Source organism: Myodes glareolus, chromosome 3, assembly GCF_982192425.1.
Source record: "Myodes glareolus chromosome 3, mMyoGla1.1, whole genome shotgun sequence".
In the NCBI taxonomy this organism is placed as follows: domain Eukaryota; kingdom Metazoa; phylum Chordata; class Mammalia; order Rodentia; family Cricetidae; genus Myodes; species Myodes glareolus.
This window is the reverse complement of record NC_142028.1, coordinates 34681122-34688270: the sequence shown is the minus strand read 5'-3', so window position 1 is coordinate 34688270 and position 7149 is coordinate 34681122.

Sequence of the window (7149 nt, the reverse complement as noted above, 5' to 3'; positions counted from 1 at the left end):
TTTTATCTTAGCCATTCTGACAGGTATAAGATAGTATCTCAGAGTCATTTTGATTTGTATTTCCCCAATGGCTAAGGATGTTGGACATTTACTTAAGTGCCTTTCTGCCATTTGAAATTCTTCTGTTGAAAATTCTCTGTTTAGTTCAGTACTCAATTTTTAATTGAGTTATTTGGTATTTTAATGTCTAATTTCTTGAGTTCTTTATATATTTTGGAGATCAGTCCGTTGTCTGATGTGGGACTGCTGAAGAATTTTTTTCCCATTCAGCAGGCAGCCTTTTTGTCTTGTGGATTGTGTCTTTTCTTTTGCAGAAGCTTCTCAGTTTCAGAAGGTCTCATTTATTTATTGTTGCTCTCAGTGTCTGTGCTACCGGGGCTATATTTAGGAAGTGGTCTCCTGTGCCCAAGCATTGAAGACTACTTCCCATTTTCTCTTCTATCAGGTTCAGCGTGGTTGGATTTATATATTGAGGTTTATTAATCTGTGTCGACTTGAGTTTTGTGCATAGAAGTGGATCTAGTTGTACCCTTTTACATGTTGACATCCACTTATGTCAGCACCATTTAATGAAGATGCTTTCTTTTTTCCATTGCATAATTTTAGCTTCTTCATCAAAAATAAGGTGTTCATAGGTGTGAGGATTAATATCCGGGTCATTGATTCAATTCCCTTGGTCAACCTGTCTATTTTTATACCAATACGAAGTTGTTTTCATTACTGTATCCCTGTAATAGAGCTTGATGTCAGGGATGGCAATACCTCCAATAGTTTTTTTTATTTATTTTATTATACAGGATTGTTTTGGAATCCCGGGTTTTTTCCTTTTTTCTTATGAAGTTGAATATTGATTATTCCAATCGTGTTGGAATTTTGATGGGGATAGCTTTGAATTTATAGATTGTTTTTGGTAGGATTGCATTTCTTTATGTCGATCCTACCTATCCAAGAACATGGAAGATCTTTTCATTTTCTGGCATCTTCTTCCATTTCTTTCTTCAAAGATTTAAAGTTCTTGTCAAACAGGTTTTTCACTTCTTTGGTGTTACCCCAAGATATTTTATGTTATTTGTGGCTATTGTGAAAGGTGATGTTTCCCTGATTTCTTTCTCAGCTTCTTTATCATTTTTATATAGGAGGACTACTATTTTTTTTTCATTGACTTGTAACCTTCCACATTAGTGAAGGCATCTGTCAGCTGTTGGAGTTCCCTGGTAGAGTTTTGGGATCACTTATATGTTCTATCATGTCATCTGCAAGTAACAAAACTTTGACTTCTTTTTTTCCAATTTGAATCCCCTTGATCTCCTTTTGTTTTCTTATTGATACAGCCAGAACTTCAAGAACAATGTTGAATACATATGGATAGGGTGGACAGCCTTGTGTTCCTGAATTAAGTGGAATCAATTTGAGTTTCTCTCCATTTAATTTGATGTTGACTGTCGGCTTGCTATTTATCGCTTTCATTATGTTTACTATTGTTCCTTGTAGCCCTGATATCTCTAAGACCTTTATCAAAAAGGGGTATTGGATTTTGTTGAATGGTTTTCCATCATCTAATTAGATAAATATATGCTTTTTCTTTTGGTTTATTTATCTGGTGGATTGGTGGATTGCATTGATAGATTTTCATATGTTGAATCATCCCTGCCTCTTTTGGATGAAGTCAACTTGATTATGATAGATTTTTTAAAATGTTTTCTTGGATTCAGTTTGCTAGTATTTTGTTGAGTATTTTTGCATCAATATTTATGGGGGGGATTGGTCTATAATTCTCTTTCTTGGTGGAGTTTTGTGTGGTTCTGGTAACAGGGTAACTGTGACTTCATAAAAAGAGTCTGACAATGTTCCTTCTGTTTCTATTATGTGTAACACTTTGAGGAGTATGTATAGGTATTAGCTCTTCTTTGAAGTTCTGGTAGGAGTATTCATTGAAACCTTCTGGCCTTGGGTTTTTATATTTTTTTTTTGTCTGGAGGCTTTAGATGACTGCTTCTATTTCCTTGGATGTTATAGGTCTATTTATTTAAATTGTTCACCTAGTCTTTATTTAATATTGGTATGTGGTATCTATCTGGAAAATTATCCATTTCTTTTACAGTTTTTTAATTTGTGGATATAGGTTTTTACTTATGACCTAATGATTATCTGGATTTTCTTAGTGTCTATGTTGTTATGTCCCCCTTTTCATTTCTGATTTATCAGTTTGTTTATTCTTTCTCTGCCTTTTGATTATTTGGATAAGGGTTTGTCTATCCTGTTGATTTTCTCAAAGAGCCAGCTCTTTGTTTCATTGATTCTTTGTATTGTTTCCTTAGTTTCTATTTTATTGATTTCAGTCCTCATTTTGATTTATTTCCTGTCATCTACTCCTCCTGGGTGAGTCTGCTTCTTTTTATTCTAGAACTTTCAGGTGTGCTGTTAGGTTGCTAGTGTGAGATTTCTCCACTTTATGTAGGCACTTAGTGCTATGAACTTTCCTTTTAGCACTGTTTTCATAGTGTCTCAAGGGTTTGGGTAAGTTTTGCCTTCATTTTCATTGAATTCTAATTTCTTGCGTTATTTCTTCCTTGACCCAGAGGTGGTTCAATAGTTCACTGTTCAATTTCCATGAGTTTGTATCCTTTCTGTAAGTAGTGTTTTTGTTGAGTTCTAACTTTAAACCATGGTGAGCTGAAAAGATACCAGGGGTTATTCCAATTTATGTGGTCAGTTTTAGAGAAGGTTCCATGAGGTGATGAGAAGAAGGTATATTCTTTTTTGTTTGGGTGGAATGTTCTATAGATGTTTGTTAAGTATGTTTGAATCATGACATCTGTTAGTTCTCTTATTTCTCTGTTAAGTTTCTGTCTGGTTGACCTGTTCATTGCTGAGAGTGGGTGTTGAAATTGTCTATTATTGGGTGTGGGGTTTGATATGCAATTTAAGCTTTAATAATATCCCTTTTACATATGTGGGTGTTCTTGTATTTGGGGCATAGATGTTCAGGATTGAAACTTTATCTTGATGGAATTTTTCCTGTGATGAATATGAAGTGTCCTTCTCCATCTCTTATGATTGATTTTAGTTTGAAGTCTATTTTGTTAGATATTAGGATACCTACATCCATTTGTTTCTTAGGTCCATTTGATTGGAAAAATTTTCCCCACCTTTTCTCCGAGGTACTGTCTGTGTTTGAGGTTGAGTTGTGTTTCTTGTATACAGCAGAAGGATGAATTCTGCTTTTATATCCATTCTCTTGGCCTGTGTCTTTTTGTAGGTGAACTGAGTCCATTGATATTAGCGATATTAATGACCAGTGTTTGTCAGTTCCTGTTATTTTTTGGTGGTAATGTGTGTGTGTTTCCCGTCTTTGGGATTTGTTTGTGATAGTTTATCTGTTGCCTGTGTTTTTGTGGGTGCATTTAGCTTTCTTTTGTTGGAGTTTTTCTTTAATACTTTCTGTAAGGGCTAGATTTGTGAATATGTATTGTTTAAAATCTGTTTTTTTTCATGGAATATCCTGTTTCCTCCATTGATTGTGATTAAAAGCTTTGCTGAATATAGTAGTCAGGTCTTGCATCTGTGGTCTCGTACTGTCTACAGCACATTTCAGGATCTTCAGGCTTTCATGGTTTAATTGAGATGTCAGGTGTAATTATGATAGGTCTGGCTTTATATGTTACTAGGCATTTTTCCTTTATCCACTCTTAATATTCTTTTTTAGTCTGTATTATTTGCATTTTGATTATTATATTGTAAGGGTTTTTTTTTCCATTTTGGCCCAGAGTATTTGGTGTTCTTTAAGGTTCTTGTACCTTCATATCAATATCTTTCTTTAGGTTGGAAAAGTTTTCTTCTATGATTTTGTTGAATATGTTTTTTTGTGCCTTTGAGCTGGAGTTCTTCTCCTTCTTCTATCTCTATCATTCTTAGGTTTAGTCTTTTCATGGTGTCCTAGATTTCCTGGATGTTTGTGTTAAAAATGTGTTCGTTTTAACATTTTCTTTGACTGATGAATCTATTTCTGTAGTACCTTCAACACAAGAGATTCTCTCTTCTATCTCTTGTATTGTGTTGGTTACTCTTCATTTGTAGTCCCCACTCATTTCCCCAGATTTTACATTTCCAGAATTCTCTTGGTTTGTTGTAGGCAGAGAATGCTTTTTCATATCCTGGCTACCCAGACTTGAAATAATGACACAGAAACTGTATTAACTGGAACACTGCTTGACCAATAGCTTACATCTTAAATTAACTTAAATTAAATTAACTTAAATTAAACTCTTACATCTTAAATTAACCCATTTTTTAATTATTTTATATTTTACCATGAGGCTTTCAGTTTACCAGTAAGGTTAAGGGCTGCCTGTCTCCTTCGGCAGCCACATGGCATCTCACTGACTCCACATACTCTTTTTCTACATTTTCTACCTGGCTTTACTCTGTTAAGCCATTGGACAAAAGCAGATTCTTTATTAACCAATGGCAATAAAACATATTCACAGCATATGGAAGGGGATTCCACATCACCTTCCTGTTGCTGTCTAATTAAAAAGGGAGGTTTTAACTTTAACATACCAAGATTACATACAACAAAACAGTTATCAAGGAAGAATTATATTAGAATTTTATAACTATTTTATTTTTTATAACTAAGATAATTACAACTATTTATTTTTTAACTCTATCAAAGACTCCAGAAGGATATAATATTACCTAAGTTAAAGGGAAGTGCACTGTAAGCAAGTTTCAAAACTCTAGAATTGACAGAGACATCCTGCTGCCTGGACACTCATTCAAAGTTTTTCTGTAACTTTGGGGCATCCATCTTCAGTCTATAGGCACATAATATCTGGCAGACTTTTCCATGAAACAGGAAATTTTAAAAATAGTTTTGCCTATATTGGCAGTTTGTCAGTCACTTTCTTCTGTATACTGCAGAATGTCTGGCAGACTCTTTCATGAAACAGGAACCCTGAAGGACTGTCTCACATTCTTAAATTTAAAGAAAACACAATAATATACATAATCCAGACTCTCTGTGTATATTTTATCTTTACATGGCTTATTTCTTGTTTATTTAATTATTTTTTACATGTTTAATAATTATTTTATTATTTTTACACTTTAAATCTATGACTTCTATACTCTTTTATATTATAACTATTTACATACCTTTTCCTCACTCTCCCAAGTCTATGCAGGTTTATTCAACACTGTGACCCATTTAGAGGTCTTTTGTAAATGAATCTTTCTTTATTGTATGTGCATCTGTAATTATTTTCTAACCAGGAGTGCTATTGTTTTTGTTCTTTCTTTTAATTGCTACACGGGCATAACTAGGATAAACTCATGGCCCTGTCTGTTGGCTCTGCCCAGTCCAACATGATGGAGGCATGCTCATTGATTCTGAGATCATACACACCACCCCAACTCCAAGATAGCAGCAGGTTAATGCCACCGTTAAGCAATTTGTAACACGCTACTCACACACCCCATTTATGTGCTCGGCCTCCTGAGAGAGTCAGAGTTGTTCATGCAACTGGCTCAAACCAGGAAGCCCTCCCCTAAAGAAGCCCTGCAGCCTTTGCTGCCAATCTGAGTCAGGAAGAGCTCTCTTAAAGGAGCTGTGGCACCCCTGCTCGCAGCCAGCAAACAGTGCCCATCTGGAAGAAAAATGCAGCTACCAAAAAGCTGTGCTAAACTCTGTTCTTTTGTGTCCAGAATTTCTTTTTAAGCTCGTTCAGGTTTTATGTGGATGTAGTTGCCCCATGTTAGAAACCATTTTGTAGTCAGACTGCTTTTTCATTTCTCAGCCACCCAGACCCAAAATAGTCCCCCAGAAACTGTATTAATTAACACTGTTTGACCAATAACCTAGGCTTCTTATTAATTAACTCTTACATCTTAAATTAACAAATTTCTATCATTTTATTTGTTACCACAGGTGTGTGGTTTACTGGTAGGGTTACGGGGTGTCTGTCTCTTTTGGAAGCTACATTCGTCTCCCTGACTTTGCCTACTCTCTCTCTACATTTCTGTTCAGATTTTCCAACTGGCTTTACTCTGTTAAGCTATTGGCTGAAGGAAGTTTCTTTATTAACCAATGACAATAGAACACATTCACAGAATACAGAGGGGAATCCCACATTAGTTTGTGTTTTCTTTTTGGTCTCCATCTCAGTTTTCAAGTCTTAACAATATGATACAACTTGGAAATTAATAAATTTGGGTATTATATGTGCTACACTTTAAAATATTTTCATGACAACATTCGGAAGCTCATATTCTATTTCTGTATACAATGAAGGAGCAGTCATTATGCTTACTAATCATTATTTATTATTAGATATAATAAAATATTATGCAAATTGACTATTATTATTGCTATTAATTGAGTGGTATTCCCTTCACAACCATGCTAAATTACCAATCATGAGGGATCCTAGAGTGACACAGGGCTGTGGATGGCTTTGTTCCATCTACTAATGATACTTAGTGTCTCTTGGTGCCGCCCACTGGACCTGGTGGACTCTGATTAGTATCAAGAGAGAGTCCAGTGCTGAATATATGTTGGGGCAAATTCATATTCCTTTCATTTCTGCTCCTGCTGGTTTAGGTATCTTCTCAATCTGGGAATATGTACGTTTTGGTTGGCAGTGGTGGTGATGGTAATGGGAGTAGCAAATTCAGTGCTGTGGAAAGTACTTAAGAAAAATACTATCTAGGTAGAAAATATCTACGTATTCCATACAGAGTGAGGACTCTCTTGCCCTGTGCCCTGACTGGACCATGTTCCAAACAGCAGGGCTGCTTTCTGATGCTGGAGCATACAAGGGAGGTGTGGGGCACTGGAGACAAACAGAAGTTTTTGGGAATCACAGATGAACTCACTTCTCAATTTTCAGAGAACAAATGAGGATTGTGAGTTCTTATTTTCTGATGTAGTCACCCCAAAATATTTCAACTGATGTATAAATTTAATTTCATCCAGTTCTTAGACTGTTAATTGATTGGAGAAGATGAACTGGCATATGTACTGCACATGTTGACTTTATCTCTTGAAAATTATGAACATTTATTTATTTACACATGATTTAGATGTCCAGACCAATGTGTTGATTTTTTTCTGAGAGTCAAAATATCAGAAGTCTGAGTTCTGATTAT